Genomic DNA, 15,524 nt, shown 5'->3' on the forward strand with positions numbered 1-15,524 from the left:
AGGTTTAACGGAACCCACTGTGAAGGGTGAAGATTGGGTCTGTTGGTTTTACCACAGAAAACCCTGCGGTGGGAAAGGTAAGTGGAGTCTTTCTAAGGAATTTTTTAATTTTCTTATGAAATATCTCCTTTAAAAAAGTAAATGTTGTCATTCCTAAGTGTCACCACTGGGGGCTGTATGGAGCACATCCCTTCTCATGCTTTGCTTAGAGATCACTCTGTGTCACAGAAGCAGCAGGCTTTTTTTCCTCCGGCTAGCAGGCAGACCTCTGGTAAGTTTGGAGGTGGTTTGCTTCCATCAGACACCCCCCACCTGGGCTGAACTCTCCCCCTCTTCACGAGGCTGAGTATTGCGGAAGAGCTAAAAAAAAAAAAAAAAAAAAAAAAAAACCATGAAAGGCGATGCCGTTTTCTTTCGCCGCCCCTGCGCAGCAGTGGCTTTCGGGTCTCCTCCACGCCATCCCTCCCTCACAGACAAGCCGATCCCGTCTGATTGGAGGCCCGTGCTCATGCGGGAGAACTCTTTTTTTTTTTTTTTTTTAAAGAGAAAAGGGGAGGGGGATGCGATGTAGGGGGTGGGGCTTAATGCAGCATTGGCGTCCTCCAACACGCGAGTGTGTTTTAAAAAAAATAAAACTCCATTTGTGCTGGCTGCAAAAATTGTCAGAGGGACACAAGATCAAAGAGGGGCATGAAAGAGGTTGGCGACAGGCATTTCCTATTTGACACATTTACTATTTGCATCAGGCTGAGCATTAATAGCAGCGGCTGTGGCTGACTATTGCTCAAGCAGTGGATGCAATTTCTTCTGGTAGTACCTCTGCTTTGTGCCTTGGGCTAAGGCCAGAGGGGGTGGCTAGTCAGAGTGAGCATCGGGCAATGAAATGTTTGCAATTGTTTTCAACACTGCAGCCCCTGTTTGTTATTAAAAAAGATCTTTTTTCATCAGCCAGGATAGGATTGAGAAAAAAAAATAAGTTAGCGGCAGTGTTGTAATATCTGTACTTCTCAATTTTGATGCAGCCAGACATGGCTGGTGTGAGAAGTCTGTAGGGTGCTGTACATAGCAATTACCATACCTGATGGACTGCTGAGAAAGCTGGAAATCATTAGAGTAGCTGTCCATCCTCGCTGCCCTTCCTCTCCACCTTTTATTCCGTGAAACCGTTACAAGGTGTTCTATAAATGGTGGTTGTGCCGAGCAGGTGGCCTCCTGTGGTCATTGTGCAGTGGGGCATTTGCTTGCATAGCACCTGAAAAGGACCCAGAAGATCGCAGCTGTCACTGTATTAGCTCTGACCTGCCACAGTGGTTTCCTTCCCCAGCAGTTCATCAGGTACAAGTAAGCCTCAGTTCACATATATGTGAATTGTATGCTTTCTGAACGCGCATCCAATTCGCATGACTTCAACCAAACTGGCTTTCGATGGATTAGGTACACATATGTGCTGGCTGGCCGCAGTACATTTTCAGTCCGGTTCAGGTGAGGTTTCAAGTGATGATATACCGTATATACTCGAGTATAGGCCGACCCGAATATAAGCCGAGGCCCCCAATTTACCCCCAAAAAACTGGAAAAAATTATTGACTCGTGTATAAGCCGAGGGTGAGACATGCCTGTCCATCCCTGTGTGTCCGTCCATCCCTGTGGGTCCATCCATCCCTGTGTGTGTGTCCATGCATCCGTGTGTGTGTGTGTGTGTGTCCATGCATCCGTGTGTGTGTGTGTGTGTGTGTGTGTGTGTCCATGCATCCGTGTGTGTGTGTGTGTGTGTGTGTGTGTGTGTGTGTGTCCGTGCAGCCTACCTGTGTCCAGCCTGCCTGTGTCCGTCCAGCCTGCGTCCCGTCCAGCCTGCGTCCCGTCCAGCCTGCGTCCCGTCCAGCCTGCGTCCCGTCCAGCCTGCGTCCCGTCCAGCCTGCGTCCCGTCCCGGCCCGGCCCGTCCCGGCCCGTCCCCGCCCGGCCCGTCCCGTCCCGAGCCGAGCCTCCGTCCTTCAGCTCTTCGTCGGCGGCCATTCTAGGATTCAAAAGCCGCGCCTCCGTCGGTGATAGGCGGAACACTCAATTTCCCACTGACTGCTGTTCCGCCTATCGGATGTCCGTGATAGGCGGAACACTCAATTTCCCAGCAGCCTGTGTTCCGCCTATCACGGGCATCGTCTCATCCTCGTCCGTAGTACGAGGATGAGACGATGCCCGTGATAGGCGGAACACAGGCTGCTGGGAAATTCAGTGTTCCGCCTATCACAGGCGAAGGCGGAGCCGGAGGCGCGGCTTTTGAATTCTAGAATGGCCGCTGTCTGTCTGCTCGACACGCTGATCGAGCGGGCAGACAGCGATGACTCGAGTATAAGCCGAGGGGGGCACTTTCAGCCTCAAAAAAGAGGCTGAAAATCTCGGCTTATACTCGAGTATATACGGTATATTTTTTTTTTTTGTAAATTAAAAAACATATTATACTTGCTCTATGTATTGGTTTTGCACAGAGCAACCCTTCTCAGGTCCCCTGCCAGTTCTCTTAGCTCCCCCCCGTGTCCAGTGCCCTTAACAACAAGCTGCTTGCTATGGACGCACTGGTGTGTGCTCGATCCCGAGCCCCACTCTATGCCTCCATAAGACTCACAGAGCTATGCCTTGGCCCTGCGCTCTCCCCATTGGCTCACTGACCGTGATTGCCAGTAGTGGGAGCCAATTGCCCCTGCTGCTGTCTCAGCCATTGAGGAGAGAGAGACCAGTGACAGCCAAGGCTAAACGTATGCAATACAGATCATTCTTGCAGTTCAGCTTTAATTGTTGTATGAAAAGAATAAAGAAGTAAAGTCAAATCTGTTAGCCATATTTCTCTTATGGATCGCAGGAGAGCAACTCATTCATCCCTCTTGTAACCCATTTTTAGCTGACATCGGGCTAAAGCCTGCTATTGGCTGATGTCACTGAACAGATTGAGAGTGAGACTCTAAATCGATTCCGACTTTAAAGTTGGGATCCACCCAGAATTATGAGCAGCCCCTGGCTCGGCTTCTCAGCGACCGCTGAGAGCCTGAGTCAGCCACTCCTGCCCCCTACACAGCTGGGAGCTCCAGTGGGTGCTGCAGGGGCATAGAGCCGGTGACTCTCCAATAGACTATATGATTTGTAGTTTAAGAAACAAGTGGTTTATGGATGTTCATTAATGTATGAGTCACTTCTGATGATTAATTTGCTTCTTTGTGTAGGTTCCAGCCTCAGTTCCTCAGGTTTGTAAATAGGCTTAAGGTCCCATTCATGCAGAAAGCAAAAATGCAGCTTTAGGCGCATCAAATGCCAGGGTGTTCATTCCTTCCATTGGCTACAATATTCATTTATTCTGGCCATTGGAATCGATGAGCTCCCAATGCACCTAGTGCTTAAGCATGTTGGGTTTTTTTTTTGCGGCAAAGTGCTTCTCTCCAGAAATAGTCTTCCTTTTTTTTTTTTTTCTCTGTTCTTGACCGGCGCACGACAATGTACGTCGGCAGAATGGCACGGGCAGGCAAACTGGCATACAGGTACGTCCAGTTGAATTTTCTGTCCTGCCATCACGTGCGCGCCAGTCAGGACCCCGTGAGTACAGTCGCGGGTCCCGCGGACTCAATCGCCACGGAGATATCCGCGATCGTCTCACGGGGAAGGAGAACAGGGAGATGGCGTTGTAAACAGCATCTCCCCGTTCTGCCTAGCAACAAGTGACACTGATCTCTGCTTCCTGTGATTGGAGCAGAGATCAGTGTTCACTAACACACAGCCCAGCCCCCCACAGTTAGTAACACACCCCTAGGACACACTTAACTCCTACACTGCCACCCCCCGGTTAACCCCTTCACTGCCAGCGTCATTTACACAGGAATCAGTGCATTTGTATAGCACTGATTGCTGTATAAATGACAATGGTCCCAAAAATGTCCAATGTGTCCGCCATAATGTCACAATAAAAATTGCTGATCGCCGCCATTACTAAAAAAAAAAAAAAATTGATAAAAATGCCATAAAACTATCCCCTATTTTGTAAGCGCTATAAATTTTGCGCAAACCAATCAATCGCTTATTGCGATTTTTATTTTTTACCAAAAATATGTATCGGCGAAAACTGAGGAGAAAATTTTTTTTTTTATATATTTATTATAGCAAGAAGTAAGTGTTGTTTTTTTTTTTTTTTTTTTTTTTTTTTAAATTCTCTTTTTGTTTATAGCGCAAAAAATAACCACAGGGGTGATCAAATACCACCAAAAGAAAGCTCTATTTGTGGACGTCAATTTTGTGTGGGAGCCACGTCACACGACTGCGCAATTGTCAGTTAAAGCGACGCAGTGCCGAATCGCAAAAAGTGGTCTGGTCATTGGCCTGCAAAATGGTCCGGTCTGAAAGTGGTTAAACGCCAGTAAACGCATATATGTGATAAGACACATAGGCTAACACAGAGGGGCATTTAGAGGCAGAAAAACAAGTCAAACGCCACTAAAAGTGGCTTATTTGATACCCAGTGTACAGTATTTTATCTTCATCTGACTTAAAGGGGTTGTAAATCCTTGTTTCTTTCTTTTGTTTGTTTTTTTCACCTTAATGCATCCTATGCATTAAGGTGAGAAAACTTCTGTCACTGACCAGCCCCCCAGCCCCCCTCCCCCGTTTTACTCACCTGAGTCTCATAATACCTACGCTGGAGACACGCTCTTCCTCTCTGCCCCTTGTTTCTTGGCTCTTGATTGGATAGATTGATAGCAGCCTAGCCATTGGCTCCCGCTGTTAATCAAATCCAATGATGTGGGCGCCATGGGCGGGGACGAGTCCTGCATCCTGCGTTTGGACACTAATGCTGGACTTGGGAGCGCACCCGCAAGGTAACCTCCCGGGAGAGTTCTTCTCCTAGGGGGTTATACAATGCGGGGAGGAGCTACCAGCTCTGACTGGGGACTCCAGAAGTCCAGGATTGGGGCTACTCTGTGCAAAACGAACTGCACAGTGGAGGTAAGTATGACATGTTTGTTTATTTATTTATTTTTAAAAAGCTTTGCAATCACTTTAACTGAAAAGAACATATTTGCTAAGTATTTTTAGCCCTAATCACAGTAAGGAAACTATGTGCAAAATTACTATGCATCTCCTTTAAGATTAGACTGGTGTTTAATTAAACTGATTAGTTTGTTAAGGTGTTTAAAGAACTTATTAGAGCCTGCCAGTGTGACGCCTTTTAGCCAGTATGAGTAATGGTCTATTTTTTGTTTTCTATTGTTTCTCCTGATAAGCCAGTAACCAGAGTTATCTGTAGTTAGCTTGGCTTACTATGGCTAAACAGACTGTCACTCAGTACTACTTTGTGCTTGGGTACCCAACTGTAGAAAGAGATACTTGAAAACCAACACAACCTTCTATTGTCTATGGCCAATTTTACAGTGATTAGTGCAGGATCTGTCTTGACATGTTAAGTAAGAATTCTTTTTAACTGATTACTGCAGACCCCATAATGCCACACAGTAGCAGTTATGCAGCTACTTGAATTAGTGTGAGGTCTGGCCTCCTCACCTAAAAACTTGTTTGGGGGTCAGTGGCAGCTACTAAAGTAGTAAAAGGGGGTTGTTTGGGACTTTATATGAGGCACATGGTAGCACAGGACATGCACCTCCATCCTGGCTTTAATTGAGAGAAGAAAGAGTTTGGGACTTTGCATGAGAAGTGTAACACACAGATGGTAAATTGCTGCACGATGGGCACATGGGTTTCTTCATGGAGGTACACATAAAAAACATTAGTACATTGTAGATATGAAGAGCTGATATGCATAAAAATAACAATAGGTCAATTCATGATTGCACAAGTTTCATAAAATTCATATATATACGATCTGGATATAAACGAACGATTGTATAAAAAGCTTGACGCATTTCGTGGATGGAGTTTCACTTCCTCAGGAGCAAGCGCAGGATGCGTGTCTGCAAAAAATATATACAGTTGTGCTCATAAGTTTACATACCCTGGCAGAATTTGATTTCTAAGCACAAAAACAAATGGAAATCTGGAAATATATATATATATATATATATATATATATATATATATATATATATATATATATATATATATATATATATAATATAGGGATGTGGCACTATAATTTCGTTTCAGTATTTCAGCTCTTCTAAAAAAAATTCACTCATGGTTAGTGTTTGGCTGAAGCCATTTATTATCATTCAAATGTGTTTACTTTTTTTTAAATCATAATCACAACAGAAACTACCCAAATGACCCTGATCAAGACTCAGTCCTTTATACCGTGTATTGCCCCCTTTAACATCAATGACAGCTTGAAGCATTTCGTGGTATTTGTGGATGAAGCTCTTTATCTTTTCACATGGTAAAGCTGCCCATTCCTCTTGGGGAAAAAGCCTCCAGTTTTTGTAAATTTTTGGGCTGCCTTGCATGAACTGCACATTTGAGATCTCCCCAGAATGGCTCGATGATATTGAGGTCTGGAGACTGAGATGGCCACTCCAGAACCTTCACTTTATTCTGCTGTAGCCAATGACAGGTCGATTTGGCCTTGTGTTTTGGATCATTGTCATTTTGGAATGTCCAAGTACATCCCATGCGCAGCTTCCTGGCTGATGAATGCAAATGTTTCTTAAGGTTAGATTCACACCTATGCATTTCTAGTGCATTTCTAGAACGTACTACATTCATCTTGCCATCAATTTTGACCAAATTTCTTGTTCCTCTGTAGTTCACACATCCCTAAAACATCAGCTATCCACCTCCATGCTTCACAGTAGTAATGGTATACCTTTCATCATAGGCCTTGTTGACTCCTCTTCAAATATAGTGTTGATGGTTGTGGCCAAAAAACTCAGTTTTGGTCTCGTCACTCCAAATGACTTTGTGCCAAAAGATTTGAGGCTTGCCTCTGTGCTGTTTGGCATATTGTAAGCGGGATACTTTGTGGCATTTGTGTAGTAATGGCTTTCTTCTGTCGACTTGACCATGCAGCCCATCTTTCTAAAAGTGCCTCCTTGTTGTGCATCTTGAAACAGCCACACCACATTTTCAGAGTGCTCTGTATTTCACTTGAAGTTATTTGTGGGGTTTTCTTTGCATCCCGAACAATTTTCCTGGCAGTTGTGGCTAAAATTTTAGTCTACCTGACAATGGTTTGGTTTCAACAAAACCCCTCATTTTTCACTTCTTGATTAGAGTTTGAACACTGCTGATTGGCGTTCTCAATTCCTTGGATGTCTTTTTATAGCCTCATACAGTTAAACTACCTTTTCCTGCAGATCCTTTGACAATTCTTTTGCTTTCCCCATGACTCAGAATCCAGAAACGTCAGTGCAGCACTGGATGAAAGATGCAAGGGTCTGTCAGGAGTCCATAAACTCATTGACCTTTTATACAAACACTAATTACAAGCACACAGATCACAGATGAGGATGGTTACCTTTAATAGCTATTCAAACCCCTTTGTGTCAACTTGTGTGCATGTTATCAGGCCGAAATCACCAGGGTATGTACACTTTTAATCAGGGTCATTTGGGTAGTTTCTGTGTTGTAATTATCATTTAAAAAGTGTAAACACAGTTGATAATAAATGGCTTCAGCCAAACCCTAACCATGAGTGAAAAATGTTTGTGTTATCATTCATAGTCTCTGAAAAATGTCCAAGAAATCATAAATTCTGCCAGGGTATGTAAATTTATGAGCACAACTGTATATAAGAATACTGAATATAATATGATGGAAGTAGAAGGGAAAGATGGAGACACCCCTAAGTTACACACATCTCATTCAAAGTCCCAACCTCTTCCTTTTCTCTGCTATTAATGTAGTATTTTCAGGAATGGCACGTTTCCTGTAATATATAATACAGGAGACTCGAGAATAAGTAATGGTTATTTCTTCTCTCTCTTTTGCAGGTTCGTTAATTGGGCAGACTAAACTTCTTAAAGGTAAGAAAAGAAGGGTAATAGCTAGTTAAACTTTGGTATTGTCTTTTTGGTTTCATAATGACATGGTAGTTGTCTCATTTAAAGGGATATTAAATCTTTGGATATTTTTATATTTAAAATTATAAACATGTTATACTTACCTGCTCTGGGCAGTGGTTCAGATCAGCCCTGATCCTCTTCTTTTTGGGTCCCCTGCCAGCGTTTCTGGCCCCTGCCACGTGCTCCCTGAGCAAGCAGCTCAGTTCACACACACAGTTGCGGCTCAGCCCCGTCCCACTCTCTCCTCATTGGCCCACTGGCATGATTGACATCCGTGCGAGTCAATTGCTTCCTCTGCTGTCTCAGCTAATGAAGGGGGAAGAGTCCCTGGAGAGCTGAGGCTCTCATGCAAATCACTGCGGTAAGATCGGGCTCAGGCAAGTATTATTGTGCTGCACAAACAAGGTTTTTTTTACCTTAATGCATGAAGGTAAAAATTCTTGAGCCTTTAGAGCCACTTTAAATGAAGGTAAATTGCTTATGCTCCCAGCAAATCTCAAGCTGTATGTTTTGCATTAGGTTAGATTGTATCACTAGGCAAAACTTTTTTTTGGATACAGTGGGGGAAGGTCGTAGACCCCCATATTTTTATTGTAATACGTGTCTCTATTGTAGAGCTGTGACCCTCTAATTGTATTTGAGACCGTTGTCTCTGAGAAAGGTGGGGAATCCAAAATTTTGGAGCTGTCTCCAGATCAAGAGCTAAGAGTAAAGCTTCCAATGGCACCAGCTATTCTGGGGACGTTTATCTAAAAGGAAATTTCCGTGTACTTTTCTCTCACTTCCCTAGTTTCCCCAATGGTACACAGACAACAAAAATATAAACTAGGATGAGTTTTAACCTCCCTATTCTATGCAAAACTACAAAGAAAAGCCATGCATACACTTTAGGCAGATCTCCACTGCTGAGCTATTGTGTTAAGCTATGGGGACGCCAGAACTCTCCGTCAGTGCTAGCCTTTGGCTGATCCAGAGCCGGTCGACAGGCCTCTTTTGGTAAGGAGCCTTTGACCGAAGCTGGCTGAGCTGGTTGTCGTACACACGGGCCAAATGTCGGCTTGTTACTATTGAGCGGGCTGACATTCGGCCCATGTGCACTAGGCTTTAAAGTGGACCTTGCACTAAAATACAAGTTGCACATTTTTATTGATCTCAAAAGTAAATCTGGCTCATTATGAAATCTTGCCATACGCCCTGCTTCCGCCTGCAGTGAGAGGTGATGTCCATTCTTCCAGTGAGATCCTGGGAGTGTTCATTATCCAAATCTCATAAAATTTCTCTCTGCACGGTAGCATCTTCTCACAAGTTTTAGGATCCTCGTCATTTCCAGGATATCGCTGAATAGATTCTGATGTCGCTGTCGTCAAGGCATGGAAGATGGGAGCTGTTTGTAAAACAAACCTTGTATTTTAGTGCAAGGTTAAATTTTAAATATGCCTCATGTGGTTACAAATAACTGCATTTTTATTTTTGACTAAAAAGCTTTTCAAGATAAATATAGGGCCAGAGTTGCTGACATACCTCCTGAAGTTGCTAGTTTTGTGGATGTTATGTTGCTCATTGTCTTCTGTCAGTAAGGGTATGGGTTAAACCTATCAGGTAGGAAAAAGACAATGAAATATGTATTAGAGAAATATTCAATACTGGTGTTAGATGTGAGTAGATTTAAACAAAAATAAATAAACCCACGCGTCCCCTAAATGGGGGCATCAGAATATCATATATTAGATCAACAGAGTGGGTCAAGAGTAGTACAGAATGAAAGGTATCTGAGGAGCAGGAATTGTTAAATGGGCAAGTGAAAGAGTTTGGTATGTTGTATAGAAGTACCGTATATCATTCTATAGGTGTTGCATATGGGTGCGTGGTGCCTGGGCTATCAACGCCGTGAAAGCAATTAGGAGAGTGGTTGGGGGCATATTTTGAATTTCTAGCTGGGGTAAGGTACCAGTAAAAAATAATTTCATAGGAATTATCTAGTGATGTTGTACTGAGCGAGATACAGACTGTAATAGACCAGGCATCTGACCATTGCTCCTCTGTGGATGGATTCCATTTCAATCTCCCTGGTGACCAAGGGTAAGGATTTACTTTTGCTGGTTGAAGAGAAAGGGGAAGAGTAAACTGAGAAGATTGAGTATACTGTGTGATAGCTGTTCACAGCCCACCAACAGAATCTAGTGGGGGTTAATATGCCTGGTGGAAGAAGAGGGCAGCCTATTAAACCAAGGTTACTGGAATATTAAATGTTGTAATGTTCTGGGTCTCAGGCCTTTATACAAAGAAGGGATGAGACCAAAATAGGATTTAGGAAACGTCTAGTATTGGCCATAAGTGTATTTCTCCTAAAGCATGTAAAATTGCAAGTGGGGGTGGGGGGGTTAATTTGTGCATGTACTACTTTATGAAGGCTTTCCTAACCACATAATTTAAAATACAGCTAGTGGTGTCCATAAAGGTATTTCTGCTGGCACATCTAACATAGCATGGGGAGCTATTTGGGCTACTTGGTGGTATTTTAATATGTGAGAGTGCCAAGCCACTGGATCATCTTTGCCTAAACATCATGGTCATATAGACCTGTCATGATTTCTTTTATATAGGGTGGAATTTAAATATTCAGACTTGAAACAAAGTATCCTGAAGGCATCACCTGAAAATGTACTACAAGCAAGAGATATAGAGAATAGGGATTTTCAGTGTTACCTTCAGGAGACCAAAGATACAGATATATGCATAAAAAATACTATTGCAGCTTCAACAGGATGGAGGCACTAATCTTCAAACAGGTTAATGTACAACTCTTCAAGTTAAAGAGGTGGTAAACCCTTGTGTTTTTTCACCTTGATGCATCCTATGCCTGCAAGGTAACCCCCTCCGGAGAGCGCTTGTCCTAGGGGAGTTATCTGATGTGGAGGGGATGCCGCGAGAGCTGTCGGAGGACCCCAGAAGTTTAGTTTGGGGTCCACCCTGTGCAAAACGATCTACACAGTGGAGGTAAGTATGACATGTTGTTTAAAAAAAATAAAAAAAATATCCTTTACCATAACTTTAAGCAAACAGTCATAAAAGTGACATAAAAATCACATCACAAAAATGTAAAACAAGATGTCCAGCAATCACAAAATATACAAAAGACAGTACAAATACAGAACAATATCTCCAAGAATAGAAAAAAGGTCTATACCATTAAAGGAAAAAAAAAAAACCCATGTATGAATAAAACACATACTTAACCCACATCAAAAACCGGGTCAGCTCCAGGTCTGTGGGGGTAGTCAGTCTTCCCTGGCCATAGTGGGAGAGTAAAAGGGTGCCAAAGCATGTGCACTGTAGCCTTAATTCAAAGTACCTAAACAAACATCCAAAATATATCAAAAGATTGCTGAGGAACCTTGGCAGACAAAATTCAGATGTGCATGATGTAGCTAGGTTTTATACTCGCAGGAACAAATCTATTCCAAATCTTGCAAGGTGACCACACCTCCAAATATAGTAAAAAGCACTCCAAAGGAACTATTTTGTGCACTCCACAGTAAGGCCAGAATGTTTAAACACTTAATGGAGAAGTCCAGGCTAAGTTCATTTGGCTGAGCTTCTCCTATGGGTCACAAGAGTGGAATTTGTTTTGCACTCCTGTGACCCATTTTCAGTAGAGTGGACTGAAGTCCGCTCTCTGCTGACGTCACTGATTTCAGCCCAGGCATCGCGTCATTGCGACAAAGTCTGGATCCACCAGGTGCTTGGACTGACACCCCTCTCAGCGAGTCGCGAAGAGCCTAAGACAGCCCACTCTGCCCCCTCCACAGCTCAGTGGGCACGGAGGGAGAAGAGGAGAGAGCTGTGACTGATATTCTGTAGCTCTCTGCTCACGGAGCTCTGAAAACCAAGTTTGATCGCTCGCTTCTCGGTGTAGACGCGTCGGGGGACAGATGCTGCATCCACTTAGATAAGACTGAATGGGGGGGGGGGGGGGGTGTGGCAATTCCCATACTTCTCTTTTAAAAGAGATGCCAGAGCACAGGCTGGGGAAGACAGCAACACCATCACCATACCAGAAACCTAAAATAAAAGAATTGAAACAAAACAAAAAAACACGTTTATTTATCCAACAGATTCTTAATCTCTAATCTGTTTCACACCAGTGCTGTCAGTTCCAGAAAAAAAAAAAGTAGAACATGCTGCATTTTTCCTGCACTGGCTATACTGGAATGCAGTAAAACGCATAAAAAATGCACCGGAATGCACTGGAACGCATCAAAAACGCACCAGACCACAGTACAGTGGGAAAAAAAACAGGAAAAAACCCCTCCTGGGATGCATCCAGAAACACATGAAAAATGCACTGGAACGCGTTGAAAACGCGCATGCATATATGCTTCCGGAACTCATCTGGAGTGCATTTTTGTGGCGTGAACCAGCCCCTAAAGTGTATTTCAGGGCAATAAAAAAAAAATTTTCAGTACATCTCTGCAATGCTGGCACCTTTATTTCTCCATGCTTTATCCCTTTAAAGACTCTGCAAGTACAGAAAAATAGCTGTTCATGCTCGGCTCAAATGTTCTGCTATGAGCTTGACAACGCACAGCATTTTGATGTCGTCCATGTCCAGTTTTGTTATGTTAACCACTCAAACCCTCCCACTTTCTGATCCTATACATATACAGCGTACACACTAATCATGATGTAGTCCCTTGAATGCCATGGTCCACAAAGTGGGGAAAAGGCTTTACAAGAGAGGCCAAGATTTGTATATACATTTTTGCAGTCTATACAGCAGAGCTGGTCCGTTTGACATGTTTTCACAAACAACAGAAATCCGTTTGCATTTTTTCAGTATAATAGGTTTGTTTTGCTCAGATTTTTCACCCATCTAAGTACAATTTTAATTAAATGGGAGGAGGATATAATGGTATAATTAGTTTGGTGTTGTATTTAGCCTGCCTGCTTAATGCCTGCTCATTCACAAATGAGTGTACAAGACGTAGCTTGGCAATACAGAAAATGATTCAGCAGGAGCATGTGGCCTGCTTCCTCTCTTGATGTGACGTGAGATAATATAATGTGATTTACAATGTAGACCAGGCACAGTTTGTCTTCCATGCATGCTTTTCTTAGTTGCTGTAGTCTCGTTGGGCTGAGCTGACTCCTGTGTTAGGTAGGGGTTTAAGGGGAATCGGTTTACAGAAATTGAGATGGCTGAGAATGCTTCTCCTGGACGGCCAAGAAATGCTGTGTAGACTGCAAAGAAACCGCTTCTGAGGTATATCGCATTTCAAGGCTGGATGATGCATCTTGATATATGTATACCCACCTACGCAAAGCTCACATGTAAGCACATTCACAGTAAAATCTTTGTTCTGCTCAGTATGCTATTCTGGGGTCTAGCTCACACACACACCTGTATAAAACTATAGTCTAGCAATCACAGTATGCATTTTCTTTGCTTTTCTATTTTAGAGATCTTTTCATACCTACTGCTTAAAATTTAACATAAAAACCCATCCCATTAACCACTTTCAGACCAGACCATTTTGCTGGCTTAAGACCAGAGCACTTTTTGCGATTCGACACTGCGCCGCTATAACTGACAATTGTGCGGTCACGAGACGTGGCTCCCAAACAAAATTGACGTCCTTTTTTCCCCACAAATAGAGCTTTCGTTTGGTGGTATTTGATTACCCCTGGGGTTTCTATTTTTTGCGCTATAAACAAAAAAAGAGGGACAATTTTGAAAAAACAAATTTTTTTTTTACTTTTTGCCATAATAAATATCCCCCAAAATATATAAAAAACATTTTTTTTCCCTCAGTTTAGGCCGATACGTATTCTTCTACATATTTTTGGTAAAAAAAAAATCGCAATAAATAAGCGATTGATTGGTTTGTGCAAAATGTATAGTGTTTACAAAATAGGGGATAGTTTCTATGGCATCTTTTTAAATATTTTTTTTTTCACTAGTAATGGTGGCGATCAGCGATTTTTATTGTGACTGCGACATTATGGCGGACACATCGGCACTTTTGACACATTTTTGGGACCATTGTCATTTATACAGCCATCAGTGCTATACAAATGCACTGATTCCTGTGTAAATGACACTGGCAGTGAAGGGGTTAACCAGGGGGTGGCAGTGTAGGGGTTAAGTGTGTCCTAGGGGCGTGTTATTAACTGGGGGGCGTGGCTATGTGTTGGTGAACACTGATCTCTGCTCCAATCACAAGGAGCAGAGATCAGTGTCACTTGTTGCTAGGCAGAACGGGGAGATGCTGTTTACTTCTGCATCTCCCCTTTCAGCCTCCCCGTGAGACGATCGCAGGTATCCCAGCGGGACCCGCGACCAGATTCACGGGGATCCCGACCGGCATGCGATGGCACGGTGGCAATTTCAAATGGACGTACCTGTACGCCAATTTGCCTGCCCGTGCTATTCTGCCAACGTACATCGTCGTACACCAGTCGGGAAGTGGTTAAGTTATTTTACTGTTCATTTCTTCATAGAAAGCACAGTATGTGTGCACTTGGCTAGCTTAGTGAAAATTTACTTTTTGATCAATCATTACCAAGCCCCTTTACTTTCTGAAATGGGAAAGGGAGAGTCTTCAAAGTATTGGGGCAAAGGACACAACCTTGACACACCCTAGTTCAGTGATGGCGAACCTTGGCACCCCAGATGTTTTGGAACTACATTTCCCATGATGCTCATGCACTCTGCAGTGTAGATGAGTATCCTGGGAATTGTAGTTCCAAAATATCTGGAGTGCCAAGGTTCACCATCACTGCCCTAGTTACTTACACCATACATAATGGGCAATAAGTGGTTAAACAGAGGAGTTTTTGTTTCACCAGTGCTTTTACTTTATATAGTCTTTTAACCACTTGCCGACCGCCGCACGACGATGTACGTCCTATTTTTGAAGAGGAGTATCTCGGTAACGGCAGCAGCTGCTGCCACAACCGAGATACCCATCTCTTCAGGCGGCGGTCAGCTGTACGATAACGGTGGTCTCCGCGGCGGATTCGCCGCGAGATCACCGCTATCGGCGGCGGGAGAGGTGCCACCCCCCTTCTGCCGCCCTCCCGCACCTTCCGCCGCTTACCGGAGCAATCGGTAGCGGCGGAGGCGATCGGGTCCTTTCATCTGCTGGGCATAGAGACAAGTGAGGCTAAGATGGCCCCCACTCGTCTCTATACCATAGGAGGGCGGAAGCGACGTCAAAACGTCACTTCCGCCCATACCTCTTAAAGGTATATTTTTTTTAAATGTCAGATTTTCTTTCTTTTTCTTTTTTTTTTTTTTTGCATTTTAGCCCAAATATGAGATCTGAGGACTTTTTGACCCCAGATCTCATATTTAAGAGGACCTGTCATGCTTTTTTCTATCACAAGGGATGTTTACATTCCTTGTAATAGGAATAAAAGTGATCCATTTTTATTTTATTTTTAAAACAGTGTAAAAATAAATTAAAATAAATAAGAAAAAAAATAAAAATTTTTAAAAACACCCTGTCACGACGAGCTTGCGCACAGAAGCG

General features: G+C 43.3%; 1 protein-coding gene across 2 annotated transcripts in view; it reads left to right on the top strand.

The window, feature by feature from the left end:
• Positions 1 to 15,524, top strand: part of TLN2 (talin 2) — a 430,025-nt gene that overhangs the window by 86,986 nt on the left and 327,515 nt on the right. For both annotated transcript variants that reach the window (XM_077472779.1, XM_077472780.1), the window contains exon 2: positions 7,918 to 7,950. The gene's annotated coding sequence lies outside the window, so the exon portion shown is untranslated. The remainder of the gene's footprint in view (positions 1 to 7,917; positions 7,951 to 15,524) is intronic.

The sequence above is a fragment of the Lithobates pipiens genome, unplaced genomic scaffold (assembly GCF_037356315.1).
Source record: "Lithobates pipiens isolate NorthernLeopardFrog02 unplaced genomic scaffold, aLitPip1_a1.2 Scaffold_8, whole genome shotgun sequence".
Classification (NCBI taxonomy): domain Eukaryota; kingdom Metazoa; phylum Chordata; class Amphibia; order Anura; family Ranidae; genus Lithobates; species Lithobates pipiens.